At 41.6% G+C, this 16,798-nt stretch overlaps 1 long non-coding RNA gene across 1 annotated transcript in view; it reads left to right on the top strand.

The window, feature by feature from the left end:
• Window positions 1–16,798, top strand: part of LOC122766805 — an 85,280-nt gene that overhangs the window by 67,370 nt on the left and 1,112 nt on the right. The window contains exon 4 of the long non-coding RNA XR_006360108.1: window positions 10,642–10,844. This is a non-coding gene — a long non-coding RNA (uncharacterized LOC122766805). The remainder of the gene's footprint in view (window positions 1–10,641; window positions 10,845–16,798) is intronic.

Below are 16,798 nucleotides of genomic sequence, written 5' to 3'. Positions count from 1 at the left end.
TCTTCCTGTCAAGCAGGCAGCCCAAAGCAGCTGAATACATCACTGCTACTGTCACTACTCTGGTTTATTTTTATTTTTCTGTATTGTTTCTCTGTATGTCTCGCTCTCTCTGTGTCTTTCCGCTCCTTCCTACCACACAAACATTATACTGCATCCCGCCAGAGATCAAGGCTGCCACACCGAGCAGCCCCGAGAAAATAACAGGACATAAAAGTCCGGCGAAGGTGAGCCGGACTGTTCTTTCTGTTCTAGAGTAATCAGACAAAGTCTACCCCTCTGCATGTCAGAAAAGGCTGAGCGGGCAGAGCTTTGAGGCGAATTTCAATCAGTCTATCTCACTCCCACACAACTAGTTGGCTTCTGGCTGTGTGGGAGGCCCACAGGACACAGCCACGGGCTGCATCTTCACAGATCTGCCATCCAAATTGAATCTGAAATCCACTGCAGTTTCTTTTCCGTATCCACTTTTTCTCTCTCACTCTCTCTCTCTCTCTCTCTCTCTCTCTCTGCTTATGTAAACCTTTATGTCCCTTCCCAAACCGCTGAGCAAGTTTCCAAACTAAATTTGTCAAAAGTTTCCTAGACAGCAAAAAAAAGGACGACATGAAAGCCTGACACTGGCAGCTTTTATTAGGATCAGGACAGATTTCTTCACCCACAGTACAGAACCAACAGAGCCGGTGTAGTAGACTGTGTAAAAGTGATGAAACGGAAATATATATAGATATATATATATATATATAGACATATATAGATATCTCTCTCTATATATATATAAATACATATGCAGTATATAGGATATATTTTACAATATATCCTATATTGTTTAGTCTATTTTTTGCAGAAGCAAAATCAGAACTTTAGAGATTTCTCCACAGCTGGTGAGCTCAACTCAAAGCTCAACAACATTTGCATAATGTTATCACCTCTAAAGCTCAGTGATGACTCATTCACTGTTCAGTCACATTCAAAGCTTCATTTCTGACCAAAAAAAAGAAGAAAGAATATATGCATAATATTTGCAAACCTAACACGATGTCGCACAACGGTAACTGCAGTTTTGAAGCGAGTTGGCGCCTTTGACATCTTGGATTTCTGAAGGCAGAATTGAAACCAGGTGCTTTTCAAAAGTCAATGTTCCCTCCTGAGAGAGAGAGTGAGAGGATCTTTCCAAATCATGTCCTGAAGAGACAAGGCAAGACTCCTTAATGGCATTCTAGGGGCACATGAATTGTGTCTCTGCGTCATTGAATGATTAAATACATATTGAGCCGTAGCTCCGCTCGCTGTCGCTTGCATTTTTGAAAATGCTGGGATTAAACTATACGCACAAAGATTTCCAATGTGTTGAACCTTGTAGTTGTCTGAACTGTCCTTAAAGGTGAGGTTGGAGATCATTTTATGGAGCAATTTTTGTTACTGGTGTTGCTTAAAATCCTCTTCACAATCCGAATGTAACCAAAAAAAAACACAAAAATAAAAAATGTCAGTCAGCTGTGGAACGGACAGGCCTGTAAAACTACTTAAAACATACACACAAAAAGTACTTAACATATACATAAAAACTACTTTAAATATGCACAAAAAGTGCTTAATCTACACACAAACCACTTAAAATATACAAAGAAAAGTACTTCAAATGTAAGTGTGAAATAAAATCACATGATCAGCAGATTTACATTTAGACAAAAACATCAGTAAAGTTATACTTCAGTATTTAAGTTAAGTATCCAAAAAAACAAAAGTTAGCGATGCTGCACAGTCGGTTCTCGTGAATCTGTGTTCGTGGCGCGTTCCTGTGCTCTGGAGGCGGAGCTTCGGAGGATTTAGACTATTGAATTCAAATTGCTCCTACAGTTTTTCCAGGATCTCCAACCCTACCTTTTAAGAGAGTAGAAGGATCCTGATCCTTCTTTTGATCCTTCCATGTCTTGGAGAAGCACCTCATATTTGGATGAGATGATGGACAATGATTTACACATTGCACTGAAAACTAGTGATTGAGATTGTATTACGTTCTCTTTGCAGGTGATTCACAACCTGGTGGCCATTACAGAGAATGCAGGTTTCAGTTATCACCACATAACCACAGTTATGTGGTGATAATGCTTTGTTTATTAAACATCTTCTCACTTGAGGTGAAAAGAGCAAACGTCCGTCCACTCTTCTTGGCATCATCACTGTCATCATCGCAACCTCCCTTGGGCATTTCTTTATCACTTCCTCCCCTAAGTGTCTCACTTTTGCCGGGTTGCAGTTTAGCAGCAGCATCTTCATCGCCGCGGTCGCCCAGCAAGGACATCTGCTTGCCAATCCCAGCATGCCTGGCTGGGCCTAGTGTATGTGTCTTTTTCCTACCTGCTGTCTGCATGTTTGCGGCCCAGTCATCGTCTGCTCATTAGCAGCATTCACAGGGAGGATGTACACAGAGAGTCGATACACAGATGCACATGTTCCCCCGATGTGATGACACGGACGCACTCTTAAACACACATGCGCTGCATTGTCTGCGCGATGCCGGCGTTCACGACGCCGCGAGTCCTGCGACAGCGTGGGTGGAAAAATAGTCGACGTGAACCGTTTATTGTCCTGGCTTTTAAAGACCTCCGTGCACACACGGCAGAATGGGAGAGCTTTATCTCCAAGGGCACACAAATGAATCAATTATTTTGCCATTCAGGGAGCTGAAGTAGCCGCCGTTGTTCAAACTAAATGTTTCTGAAATGACAGGTTGTGTAACCGTGTTCCTGTAATAGCATTTTGATTTTTGATGTTTGCCTCTATTTGAGGTTAATTTTGTCCAGGCACTTGCGCTCCAACTGTCCAGTCGCTCTCCTTGCGGGTCCACATTTGTCGTGCCTCTTTGCAGTTGCTCCTTCTTCTTAAACACAGACTGCTTTGTCTCAGTTCTGTGCTCCAGGACTCCTGTCGCTCGTCACGTGGAGACGACGTCATTAATTAATGCTGCTGATTCCACGTGAGAACGCACCGCTCCGTTTTTCTGGATTTCCATTCACTTTGATGTTGAAATCACACTGTGTCTTTAATTTCCTGTCGTCCTTGCTCCTTTGCTGCCGTCCATTCATAGTTGTTTTACAGTGTCTTCGTTGCTTGGTCACATTTCCCTACACACACACACGCGCACTGATTCACCTTTCATCATGTTTCCTCTGCTCAGTGAAAACCAGCTCCTATTGTGCAGCCACTGCAACTTTGAATTGAATTTACTTTCTAATATTTGCCTGTGACGATTTAGAAACATGCAGCAACTGTGTGACTCATTTTGAAATGATAATCTTGCTTGAAATATAGTCCAAAAGAAAGCAATGTAATTTAAAATAACAAACACTCACAGCCCCGTGACAACACAGTTAATCTACGTTAATTATATTCTGAATTCATTCATACGTACGTTTGTCTCATTGCTTGTAATTCAACAGTTGCTAAACAGTGCAAAGTTTTCCATTTAATTAAAATTACCTCCGCATTATATAATAAATATATTAATTTGTGTCACATTAACTTTCTTTTCAAATATAAATATTAAGTAAATAAATAATGTAAACATAGGTGTGCTTCATGTGGCGCCACAAAGTTAATTACGCATCAATAACAGCTATAAAGGAAGTCTGCACAAACACACACACACACACACATTACTCCTGCTTGTTTTGTCCAATTAAATCCATCATTGAGTTTCTAAAGCAAGTGTATAATAGGAGCATCATAATATCTCTGCAGTCATTACCAGAGTTTACTTGGCCTGGTTCTCATTACCTGGAGACACACACACAGAATGTAAGACCTGCTTTAAAATGTCCTTTTGGTGCAAAATGCTCCGTGTCAGCTCAGTGATTTGTGAAAAAATTTTCTCTAAATTCCTGTATCAGCAGCTCAAAGTCAGGAACATTTGCACGTGTTTTTTTACTGTTGTCGCTCGAGTTTAATTGGACCACTGTCCTCGTCCCAGGGTACAGTCACGAGCGGTGAATGGATTTATTGAGTGACGCGAGTCCTGACGACTCCTCGACATGCTCAACCTGTCAGTGTTGGACGTTTCCCAGTTCACCTATCACGTCAACTTTAGCCGGTGGATAGTTGAATGATGAATTTTTTCGTCTGTCTGGATATGGTCATGTTTTCGTCTGTGTACCAGCTTCTTCTTGTGTTTCTGGGTCAAATCTCAGGGGGCCTTGCCCTTTGGAGCATGCACAGGCCAGTTTTACACAGAAAAAAGGAATGCAGTCCAACTAAAATCGAGCTAGTCTTAGTCGGACTAACATACCTGGATAATGCGATTCTTAGTCCAATTACTCCGGCATGTTTACGGTAAGACGGACTGGAGTCCGACTAAAATCGAACTAGTCTTAGTCGGACTAACGTACCTGGATAATGCGATTCATAGTCCGATTACTCCAGCATGTTCACGGTTAGACGGACTGGAGTCCGACTAAAATCGAACTAGTCTTAGTCGGACTCACATACCTGGATAATGTGATTCTTAGTCCAATTACTCCGGCATGTTTACGGTAAGACGGACTGGAGTCTGACTTAAATCTAGTCTTAGTCAGACTAACATAGATAATGCGATTCATAGTCCGATTACTTCTGCATGTATATGGTTAGTCGGAATGCGCCTACATTTCCTCCCTGGTCTTTGACCCGGGAGTAGAAGGAGTCGACATTGCCGGAAATTGTAAGGCGGCAGTGGTGGCGTCTTTCTTCGGACAGCGCGGCATGTGTGCAGAAGTATACCAGGGCCGGTGCTAAAAATGGGGATGTGACAGATGGTGAGTTTGGTATCCTTTTCAATGTTTCACAATAGAAAAACAAATATAGCATGACATACTGAACAAATTTGTAACTGTATCCATCGGTAGCTTTACCAAAGGTGGTAATTTGACGCCTAAGAGCATTAACTGGGTGTGTACTAACATGTGTTTTAAACGGACGATTTCAGTCAGACTAAGACAACACAATGTAAAGTCATTGGCTATGTGTGCTTTGTCTTTTAGCTGTGTTTGTGCTGATAAAGCTTTCTCTTCAGCTCCCTCATACCCACTCACTCACAAAGATGGACACATGAGTATTTACACTTCACTACACTGCAGAGGAAATACGGTGGTTTGAAAAAGAAAAAAAAAAAAAAGTGACCACTCATTGACCATTATGGCTTGTTAACCCTGAACAATCAGCCCACTGCAGATGCATGCTCATGCATACAAAATCACACCCTCATACAAACTGCAGACAGACACTGCCATTCTCGTGTACTGTATGGGAATGTGCAATAAGCTAAAACACACACACACACACACACACACACACACACACACACACATATATCCTGTAATGCATTTGAAGTGGAATGTGAAAAGCTCACTTCATTGCCTTGGTAACGGCAGGTTGAGGTTGCAGCTCTGCAGAATAACGATGTTATCACAAAAGCTGGGGTCAGTTTAGGACAGACCCCGAGAGACCTGTACTGTACACACACACACACACACAGAGAACTGTGATAATTAAATGTACACTTACAGTACACAATATAAAATAAAAAAACATCAGCGAAAAAAGAAAAATGCTGATGTAAAATATTGAATTATTCTTCAGCTACCGTAGTCTCCTGACACCCAGAGATAATGAAAGATGATGGGTATTCTAGGTTCCTGAGTGTGTGAAATGTGTTCAGAAGATGAAAGATGTGTCTATATCGTTAGAACCGTCTCGTATTTGAGTCTCGTCCTCAGTGGTGGACGGTGTCTCTGTGCACTCTTTTCCTTAAACTGTCCCTCGGGGGACAATTAAAGCGTTTTGAATTGGATCGACGGTTCATCTTCGCAGGCCTTCCCTCAATCAGATGACCTTATTGATATAGAAGTAGCACATACATTTTTTTTTACTAGGGGCTGTGAGTGCGTCTGTCCCCTGGGGGGGACAATTCAATACATGTCCACGCACATGGGTTACGATATGATTCAGGGAAGATTAATTTGACCGCGTTCAATGCGATTCAGTGCCAAAACAATCCTTTGTTAAAGGTACACAAGAGTTTTTTGTTTTTTTTTACAATTTAGAATAAGTCTACTGAACCACCGTTTATATTCAAAGAGATATTAACAATGTAAATTAAAACAGCATTTCAGAGACACACCTACTCTTGATACCTAATGTCTTGTTACAGCGACACAAAGATGAAACATGACGACGACACAATACTATGCTACTACGAGTACTATGTACTATGTATGTACTATGCTAACAGAGTTTGCTGTCGCTAAATACACCAGATTCCTCTGTTAAATACTGAGATTTTATACATTTCCCTGGTAGTTGTTGGAGATGGTCTTTTTAACCGAGCTATAGTTCGGCATTGTTCGGCTTGGTTCTCGTGTCGGACGTCTCTTCCTGTGTCGGCACTCTGGCAACGTGGTGAAAAAAAAAAGTACCTGGTACCAGGTGCTAAACTAGTGGAAACGCAACTTAACCGTGCCGAGGCGAGGGGAGTCAAACCAGTGGAAACGCATCATTGCCATCAATCTGTCGTTAAACACAGCATTTTAAACGTCTCTTATTCAGTCTGAGCTCGGGTAATTTCATTTTGCATCAGATTTGTGCGACAAAGCACGGGAAGAATTGATAATGGACCGAGTTTTTCTTAACATATTGTTTCCAATGAGCCTTTATCTGTTAGTGCCGCACATTTTAAGTCACTTTTGTGGTTTTATTAATGTTCAAGGTGACCAAACTTGTCCGTCCTGTAGTTGTACTGGTTTTTATTTGACTATTTCTGTCATTTTATTATAATTTCTGAGTACTACACTCCCCTTTTTCATTCCTTCTTACTCCTCTTCTGTCTCTTCGTCGTGTCCTTGGCTTCAGTGTGCAGGAGGGTATTTTCTACTCTACACGGCAGCTGCGTAAGTTGATGGTTAGCATTCAGAGGCGGACGTCTGTAATCTGTGCTGTTCATACTTTGTCAGGGTGTCCACAACTTTTAACTTTCATACACGGCTCTGTCTTTGTGTGTCTCTGTGTCCCTGTGTGTGTGTGTGTGTTGGAATGATAATGTCAATGAGCCACTGGCATGTGTCTCTTAGTTATTTATAAAGTGTTTTGTGCTCAAGGGTAAATGCAGCCCCCCCCCTCCTATCCTGTTACTTACAGGATTGTCCTGTGTCTGTCGGGAGTTCTGTAGATCCACATATGTTTTCCTGAATAAGGAGTTGACATCTGGCATAAACACTGACCTTGTCAGGACCGGTAGTCCTCATGAGAGGAGACCACAACCTGGTCTCAGTGAGACAGGAACCAAATTTTTTTACGGAACTGGTCAGGCCTAGGTGCTAAGATTTGAGTTCTGTGCGTCCTGTATACTGTGAGGGAGTGATGCTACCAGATGATCCTATCATGGTGGGGGTACATATGTCTTCTCTGTGGGCGCGCCTCTTCCTTGCTGTGTTGCCATGACGACCCTGCATACAATAACAGGCCAAGCGGCTCTCCACCTCGTAGCCCCCGTTGCTTGTGTTTGTCTTAAACGTTAATGTACACAGAGAGACTCAGGTGACTGTCCACTCATGGATTTATAGGATCAAGTCCAGCCACGTTAACTTACGATAAAAGAGGCCACAATACCCGAGATAGTCGCCAATCACATTACCGTGGATTAACAGATGCAGCCATCAGGACATTAGAATTACTGAAAACTGACCATAGAAGGGGAAAAACGTGTCCAATGTGATACAGAGCACATCAGATCAGCAGAGAATGTCAGAAAAATTGTGTTTTTGTCTGCAGACAGAGAACTTGTGAGCTCTGAGAGCTAGAATTCACACGCAAGCTGTTTGGCTCGTTTCGTCGTAAAACTTTTCAGTCGCGCGGCGTACGTGAAAGATTGCACAGAGCGCACACACACACACACACACAGTGACAAAATGTCTGATTTTCTTATTCAAATAAGAGTTTCTACTTCACTAATTCATCAATAAAAGTGTATAAAAACCTGCCTCTATTTTACCACACTGATACGACTCACATCCATGTCTATGGGGGAGGGTTTCCTTTTTTTCCCACTGCCTGTGCAAGGAGCAGTTAAGCGGAGATGTTAAGCCTTATTCCCTTATAAGTGAAGTAAAATGACCTGTAGGGTTGAACAGCCGTGCGTCTCTGTGTGTGTGTGTGTCTCTGTCTCTGTTGCTTAGTGCGTTCCATTTTTCCATTTTTTCATTTATACATTGAAAGAGAAAAAAAAAGATTTGGATGGATTTTTAAAAGAATGGACAATTTTAATTTCCTCCCACCACTGATGGGGCTCTCTTCCACGTCGACCCCACAATTCAGCTGATGTTTTTATTCCAAGGGGAAATCGACCCACTGGCGGCAGCAGCAGCAGCAGCGGATAAATCTGCCCAGTATGACTCATCAATCACTGTCAGCAGTTAAACATCCAATCAAAGGGACCTTGCCACTGTCACGTCCAATCAGATTGATTGCACAATGTTTCATCTTCCTGTTTAATCAGACTTCAAATGTCAAAACCCAAACATTTCATCTTTTTCAGTGCAGATCAGGAGTTTTATTTTTTTCTTTACCGCCGTTGGAATGATGTTGATGATGTAGGAAATGTTAGTCACGCTAAAATTACTACTTACACTGGCATGTAAAAAGTAAATTGCCGGAAATCAATCTTAAAATACTTAAGTTCTCTTATTAATGGAAACGTAGTGCTTAAGCCAAGCAGCTAAAGCCATAGTCTGACTAAGACAGGCAATCGGACTACTTGGTAAGTCTGAGGAGAGAAATTGGACTCTCTCCATAAGCTGTTGTGTATTGAATCAGTTTCCTGTTGGCTTTTTAGATCGCAGAAAAGGTCTGACTCCAGTCTGACTAAGCACATGCATGAGGGAGTAATCGGACTATGAATCGCATCATCCAGGTATGTTCATCCGACTAAGACTAGCTCGATTTCATTTCGATTTGTCGGACTAACGTGTTCACATGACATTAAGAAAACCGAATTATCGTCTTAGTCTGACTAAAATTGGACCAGCATGTTGTCTGTCGTCCTTCATTGTCAATGAAGGAGACTGTGCACAAATGAATGTGTAGGGACTAATAAATATTGTATTTCAGGCATTCTAATATCTGTATTGTTGCACTGTGTTCTACTATTGTTGGTTATTTGATTGAAGTGAACTCATGAAGTGCTCCACTGCACAATTTCTCAGCGCAGTCGAGGGAAACGGCTTTTACAGAAGTTATTTCCCTGATTTGACGCCGGACGTTCAGTCTGTTGTCAAGTGGAAGAGAGATGATGCGATCGCTGCGCGTTATCAGTACCGCAGCAGAAACTGAACAGGAGTTGATTTGTTATGTCTATGGGAAAGATGAAATGGATGTCATCATAATATGCATATTGTTCGATGACCTTTCCTTGACTTCCATATCTTCCCACGTGAATGAGAACCACATATGGCCATTAAGCACTCATGAATGTTTAAAAAGCTGGAAAAAATAATGAAGGAACACTTCACTATAGTTGTACTACAGCCCACAGTTTTATCATGCTAAATAAGAACAACAATTTGAAAACTGAGCTTTCTTAAAGGTAGGGTGGGAAAAAATATTTTAAATATACACAAAAAGTGCTTTAAATATACACTAAAAGTACTTCAAGTATACACACAAAAAGTACTTAAAATATATTTGAAAATGCTTAAAATATACACAAAAAGCACTTGAAGTACACACACAAAAAGTACTTAAAATATATACGAAAAATACTTGACATATAAATAAAAACTACTTTAAATATGCAAAAAAGCACTTCTAATAGACACACAAAAAGTACTTAAGATACACATGAAAAATACTTAAAATATACAGTGTGAAATAAAATGGCATAATCAGCAGATTATTCAATAAAATTAACTTAAGTAGCCAAAAAACTTCACCGAAAAGTACCAAAGGTTAGCGATGCTGCGCAGTGCTCTTGAATCCGTGTTCGTTGGTGTGCTCTGGAGGCGGAGCTTCAGAGGGAAGTCTGAAGAAAATTTAGCCTTTTCCCGGATCTCCAACCCTACCTTTAAGTTGATTTTCTGTTTTCCATTTTGAAAGCAATTATACAGTAAAGTAGACCTGATAGTAATTGTTTGGCCGCTTCCAACCGAATCAGCAGAGGCAGCGTCCACGCGCACCTCATTGTTATAGACGCCGTCAGTTAAGTGGCCAGAGTGATTGTAACAAACTGCACGTTTGCTGAGGAGCTAATCAGCAGTCTATTGTCAAATTTAGGCCATAATCATCATCATCCTCATCATCCTCATTGTCATCATGTATTTGACTGGTGATTATGAAGGAAAACATGAAGGAACTCTAGTAAATTATATCATATTTTGAGACAAGCAAAAGGTCTGAAAACATCATAACTAATGAATATGACTTTTATATCCAAGGAAGTATAATAAAATGTTCACTTTGAATTATAAATAAGCACTTACAAAAATGCTCTTTTCTCACATCAGGTGGAAAATGAAAGCATAACGTAATTAAAGCACTTGAAGATGCACATGAATTAAATTGCTTCATTCTAGGGAATTATTTTTGTTAACTCTCTGCTCGCTGTGATGTCTTTTTCAGATTTTCAGATGCTGGTACGAATTCACCGATGCGATCGTCTGAGCGGTGTCCGGTGACGACTTACAGCACACTGCACCGCGTTTTGGTCGGTGTCTCCTGGATCTCTGGTGCCGTAGAGGTTAAATCTATGGAGATGCGGCGGGTTCGTGTCTGAACAGGACGGGCTTCTCGCTCCACCTCGTACTGACCACTTTTTGAGTACAGTGAGTGGAATGATTAGGACTGTGAAAGCTTTTTAGTTTAGATAAGTGTCAGCGTCGTGCCTGAGACATCACAGTCCTCCTCCTCCTCCACAGCTTCCTCTGCTGAACATCACAGGCTTTTTGTGAATTACTGTCTCATTGTTACAGTTTGCGTCTTGTCTATTGAGCTGTAAAAGTATCTGCCTGTTCCTGCCTACTTCTTGCTCATTCTCCCCGATTGTCACATTCGCTCTGCACTGATGCCAGTTTGTGACTGACTCGTGATTCATAATATGCACACATGGTATTATGTTGCCCGCTCCGTGATTGATTTCTTCTTTATTTTTTTTTATTCTCTGGCAGTTTTGCACCCACGCGCGTTTTGATATTCATTCATTTCAAAGTGCTATAAACCCTCTTTAGTTTCACACCTAGACTTTCTTATATCAGTTCGCAATGACGTGACTTTTGTGATCTTGAAGAAGCCTCTTTGAAGATCTTCATCAGCTGCCCTCTGAAACCCACCCCCCAAAACCCCGGACACACACACACACACACAGTCTTTTTTCTCACAGTTCATCAGGTGTGTGACTAAGCGTGCCATTGCTGCCATTGATTTGACTGAGGATAAGCCTCACTATAGTTTACTAGTCTCCCCATCCTCCCTCCCTCCCTCCCTCCCTCCGTCCACACACAGTTTCCCATCTGTCACATTCTACTCAGCGGACAGCAGTGTCGCCTGTCAAAAGTGCCGGTCATTGATTGCTACTGTAAAGTGGGATGGGCGCCGTGGTGTTGAATTTCCAGTGACTGCAGTCGACTATGAGGCTCGGTGTGGGCCGCGGCAGCTGTTTGGGTTACAGTGCTGCCTTTGTGGAGGCCAGCTGACTCAGAGATCTCATCATGGACAGTTAATACTTAACTGTCGGATCGCCCCGGCTGATTCATTCCATCCTATGAATTGAATGCCGCCTTTAAAGAGATTTCCACGTGGCACATCCAATAACGTGAGGGGTTAGCACTCCTTTGCACCAAATAGAACCAGATCTCTCTGCATGTTCTGCTCTCTGCTTGCCAAATTTTTCCTCCAACAGTCAAAAATTTGGCAAATTTGACATTCTGAAAGGAAACAACAGGTGTGAGTGTGAGAATGGGTGGTTGTTTGTCTCTATGTGGCCCTGTGATGAACTGGTGACCTTTTGCCCCCATGTCAGCTGGGATTGGCACCACTACGGTGGCCTTCGCATTCCATTCAGTCATTGTTTTTTATTTTCTGTAGTGAGTTTCTCCTTCAAAATGCAAAAAAACCCGCTACCTATACAAAGTTCAGGCAGCTGGAGAAACATGGCGGCCACTGTGAAGTAAGGCCCTTACTTTCCTAAAGTGCTTATAAAAGTCTACAGGGTCATAGAAATACATTAAAATAGACATTAAAATCAAGAGAGTTAAAAGCGTGATTTGCCAATACAAAGTGCAAATGGGCTATGAAGACCAAATTATTTTTATCTTAACATCATCATACACTTATACAGACATAATCATGGGTATTATATTCATTTTCTGCCAATAAATGCTTCACACTGTACCTTTAAAGCACCAAGGGTCAACTTTTTGTTCTCGCTTTACTAAGATTGCTCTTATTTTCTTGACGCTCAGTCCAGAAAGATGTAGACCCCATGAAAAGTCAGATGAAGTTATTATTGCTGAAGTACACCTTGAATCCAGCAGCAGCAGAATGAGCTTTCCAGTTCATAGTTTTTTGTGGTTTGTTTGTTTGTTTGTTTGTTTTTAACGTAAAACCCCTGACCACGTCTCATGGATGCGTCTCTGGCCAGGTTGTCAAAGTGCTAATATGGATTTATTTGAGTGCACCCATGTTTGTTTTCAACGCAGCAGTGTCCAGGCGAGCATCGCGTTCCGTGCTCTCTGAGAAAGGCTTGCTGGCTGACAACAGGATATGGAGGAGGAGGAGGAAAAGGAGGCTAAAGCCAAAGCAAGTCTCCATGTCCCACCGCATCCTCAGGTTACTCACCAGCCTCATCCATTATTTCTGACCCTCATCTATAATGGATGAGCAGGTACAATGCCACAGTGCTCCGGAACCGGCGGTCCCAATGCTCTCCCTTTCAACCGCTAACACCAATTCCACCGCTGCTGTTGTTCTGCCACATATCTCCGCCGCCATTGAGCTTCTTTTCTGTCAACTCTCTGGGCTGCGACCTACATAAGCAAAGAAACGGGGACAGTCTCCCGAGGAGAAACGTGGGACGGGGAGACAGAGCACGCGAAGAAAGACGAAGGCACTTTGACGAGGGTGTGTGAACTAAGGACCCACAGCGCCAGCTAAAATGCGATTCAAGCATTACACAGGATTATCTTTTCTAATATTCCTTAGTGCTCGAATAAGCACCAAACCTATACTACGCACTTTAAATTACATTTTTACGAAATTCTCCACTCAGTGGCTACAAGATGCATTCAAGAAACCTTTCAACACACATGCTACACCGCTAATTAAATACCAAATGCTGCTGCCAGCTTAAGGAAATAGATGTAATTGGAGTAGAATGACATTTTAATATAATAACAATATAGAAGTAGTCATGTTATTGTCAAATGAATAATTAAATATTAATGCCCATCCCTGATTATAAAGACTCTACGTTTCCATTATGACAACACTTGGTTTCTACTCCAACCGACACTACGCCTGTTTTGCATTGCAGCATGGCCGACACGAACGTCCAAATAATACCGTTAATGATGACTCTCCGTCCTTCCTTTCCTTTTATAGCCGGGAGTTGTTCAATGCAGCTGCTCTGGGGAATGTATTTAGTCACCGCTCTGCTGCATTTGACAGTCGAGAGGCACTTGTTTGACACCGGGAAGTAAACTGGAAAGAACCCATATTTTCTTCCAGCCTTGAACACATCAGCCGTCTTGGCCACTGTTTTGCCTTCTAGACCTTGAACATATCTGGTGAAGGGCTGTGTTTTTTAAAAGGAGCGCTTCAATGCTGTCATGTGCTTTGCAATAATTGTGAACATAAAAAAAAAAATAATAATCATAAAAAATGCCTGATATTTTTGTCAAATCGTAGAACGAGTGCAACAAGGCTTTGCCAGTGATTACTTTGGCTCGGGGTTAGCTAAGCTGTGGCATGTGGAGGAATATATGAGGCCAGACGGTTACTGTATTATTACACTGACGTCCCATAACTCCTTGACTGGTTTGTTCCCTGAAAGTGCAGTCAGTGCCATGCGTCTATTCAAGGCTCGCTTGATCAGGGTCCTGTAAGTCATTGAGGGGAAAAAGTAGTTCAAAAGATGCCTGAAATATTAATGCAATATAGCCCATCTGAGTTTTTGGCTCTGTATCCAATTTCTTTTTAGGGCAAGGGTAGCTGCAGCATTAGCTCAGAGTTGCCATTACTTATTTGGACTCCGGGAGAGAGAGAGGGACTCTTCTGGGTGTCTTTGTAACTGGGCTATGTGAGCTGAAACTAGGGTAGACTTTAACTAGGCTATGCACTGACGACAACTAGGCTTCCTCTCGTCTGCTCACGTTAATGAGGCTAAAACATGTTTCCCCCACTTGTTGATTTTCATTGCTTAGCTTTCTCAACTCCGCTCCATGCCACTAAAAAAAAACAAAAAACACTCTGATGAAATATGTGAAATGTTCTGGATCTATATTCTTTAAAGTTTGAAAACCAAACCTATGTTCTTAAAAACATATCTACCAGAAATTCAGACGTGGGACATATTACATGTATTTGTTAGATTGGAATATCTTCATTTATATAGTCCATAGTATCAAGTGGTGGCCATTCTTTAAGAATCCAGACTTTAAGCTCAGAATTCTGACTTTTTTCTTAATCTCAGATTTCTTAATCTCTTCCGTACTCAAGCGTAACAATGTCATGGCCCATTTACAATTCTAACACTCCACACTACAGGATCAAATGTTTACACACACATATTATCTGTTTCATACACGGGCAGAAAATAACATTTGAATATTAAATCAATTCTCTTTGTATCCGTGATACAAAACAAAGGAATACTGTACTTGTCTTTCTTCAGGAACATAAAGTTGTACAGTGTGAGTCCAGTTAGCAGCGCACCAGCTGTAACAGAGACAGTTGTGTGCTGTAGTGTTTTGATGGCAGGTGCCAGTAACCCAGAGCATCTCTACTGGTTGCTTAGCAACTGGTCCCCTCTAAGAAATAGCCCCCTGATTTTTTCGAGGCGGACTAAACAAGCTTGCCTTTTAAAAAAATAAAAAAATGCAAATTAGTGACAAGAAACCAAAACTTTGAACTAGTGGTTTCGGCAACGTCGGGGCCTGGCCGCAGTTTTCTAATAAGGTCAGACACTGAAGCTACAGATCTCTGGAGGAGGGAGTTGATCAGGACAGAAGAATTGATGGAATATCACATCATTTTGTCACACCTTTTATTAATGCAGTGTTTCACCCAATTCTTTATTCCCTCCCTCTGACACCGAATGTGTGAGTGGACTCGTCATCTAACACTAACACAGCAGTATTACTCAGTCCAGCGCACACAGGACAATTTCCCAAGCACAAAAAACAAAGGCCAGACTGTTTCTATGGTTTCTCACATACTGGAGATCTGAGTGGAATTTTACATAGACGAGGCTAATGGACAGACTACATCAGCTGACATTTAGCAAATACCAAGCACGTTTGGGATGATGGACGGTGCAACCTCGCGTGTCAGCCGCTCCGTTCACATTTTTATTTTTTCCAGCTATGGCACGTGTCATTGTGACGCTCATTAGTGAAATGGGGTGCAGTAGTTGTGTCAGTGGGAGCTGGATAGGTGGCATTAAATGTGGCCTTCAGAGATTCTTCTTCTTCTTCTTCTTCATCAGTAATGCGTTACGAATGCGTACGTGTAATAATTAAAACTAGGCCCATGTATGTTGGGGTGTGTGTAGTGACCACATAGCCAGAGAGGGCACTGATAATTTGTTATGTCAGAGTCCAATCAATGTTTGCTACTGAAGGTGTACTTCCTGACTGGATCATTGTGGAATAATTGGCAAGATGGACAAAAGAGACTAGAGATGGGTTGGAAGCCCTGCTACGCCTGCAAACGTACTTCTGGCCACTACCGTGGTTGCTTCGGTAACTCACATGCAGATCAAAGGAAGGTGAAGGCGGCGTCTGTCTGGCTAGTGGGAACACAGAGTTGGAAAATGTGTCTTAAAAACCCTTAAACATACACCTAGACACATTTTTGTGTTTTGGCTTTCAATTTTGTAAACAATGTTAATAAAATACAAACACTAACACACCTCCGGACAAAAATGTGCTAATTGAAACCCGTTCAAATCACTGTTTTTGATGCGCCATGACAAAAACTTTACCCAGGGGTTAAAACATTTTCATCTTTGATATTTATGATGAGGACTGATTACAATTTTTATAGCTTAGCTATAAAGACGTTTTAGTTCTAGGTGTGTTAACATGAGTATTTTATGAATTTATGACTAGCATTTGTTTATGCATATAAACAAATGCTAATCTTTCACATTATACCAGGCTGCAATAATCAAACCAACAATAATCCAGTTTGTATGAAGTATATTGAGAATAATTAATTTATTGTGTTTTTTTAAGACCAGAAAATGAAGGTCCATCATGAAAAAACTTGGCGATTTAAGGGTTAAACATTTTTATGAAGGCGCATCTAAGGGTTAACTATAAGTCCTGTAAAACTCAGTCAGATTGCAATTTTTTGCAATTCGTGATTTGCAATTTTGGTGAGTTGTCGTGCACGGCAAGGCCCTCAAAAGTGCACTCAAAGAGTGAAAGTGAAGGAATAGTCAGTGCGGGGCAAGTAACTCTCCATCCTGCAGGTCAAACAGGAAGCCCACCAACAAAGCTTCAACAAACATGCCCTCCTTTCTCCAGACTCCTGGTACATCACACCAGTGACGGGTGTT

Source organism: Solea senegalensis, linkage group LG3, assembly GCF_019176455.1.
Source record: "Solea senegalensis isolate Sse05_10M linkage group LG3, IFAPA_SoseM_1, whole genome shotgun sequence".
Taxonomy (NCBI): Eukaryota; Metazoa; Chordata; class Actinopteri; order Pleuronectiformes; family Soleidae; genus Solea; species Solea senegalensis.
Note: the sequence above shows the minus strand (reverse complement) of the source record. Positions and strands in the feature narration are given on the sequence as shown.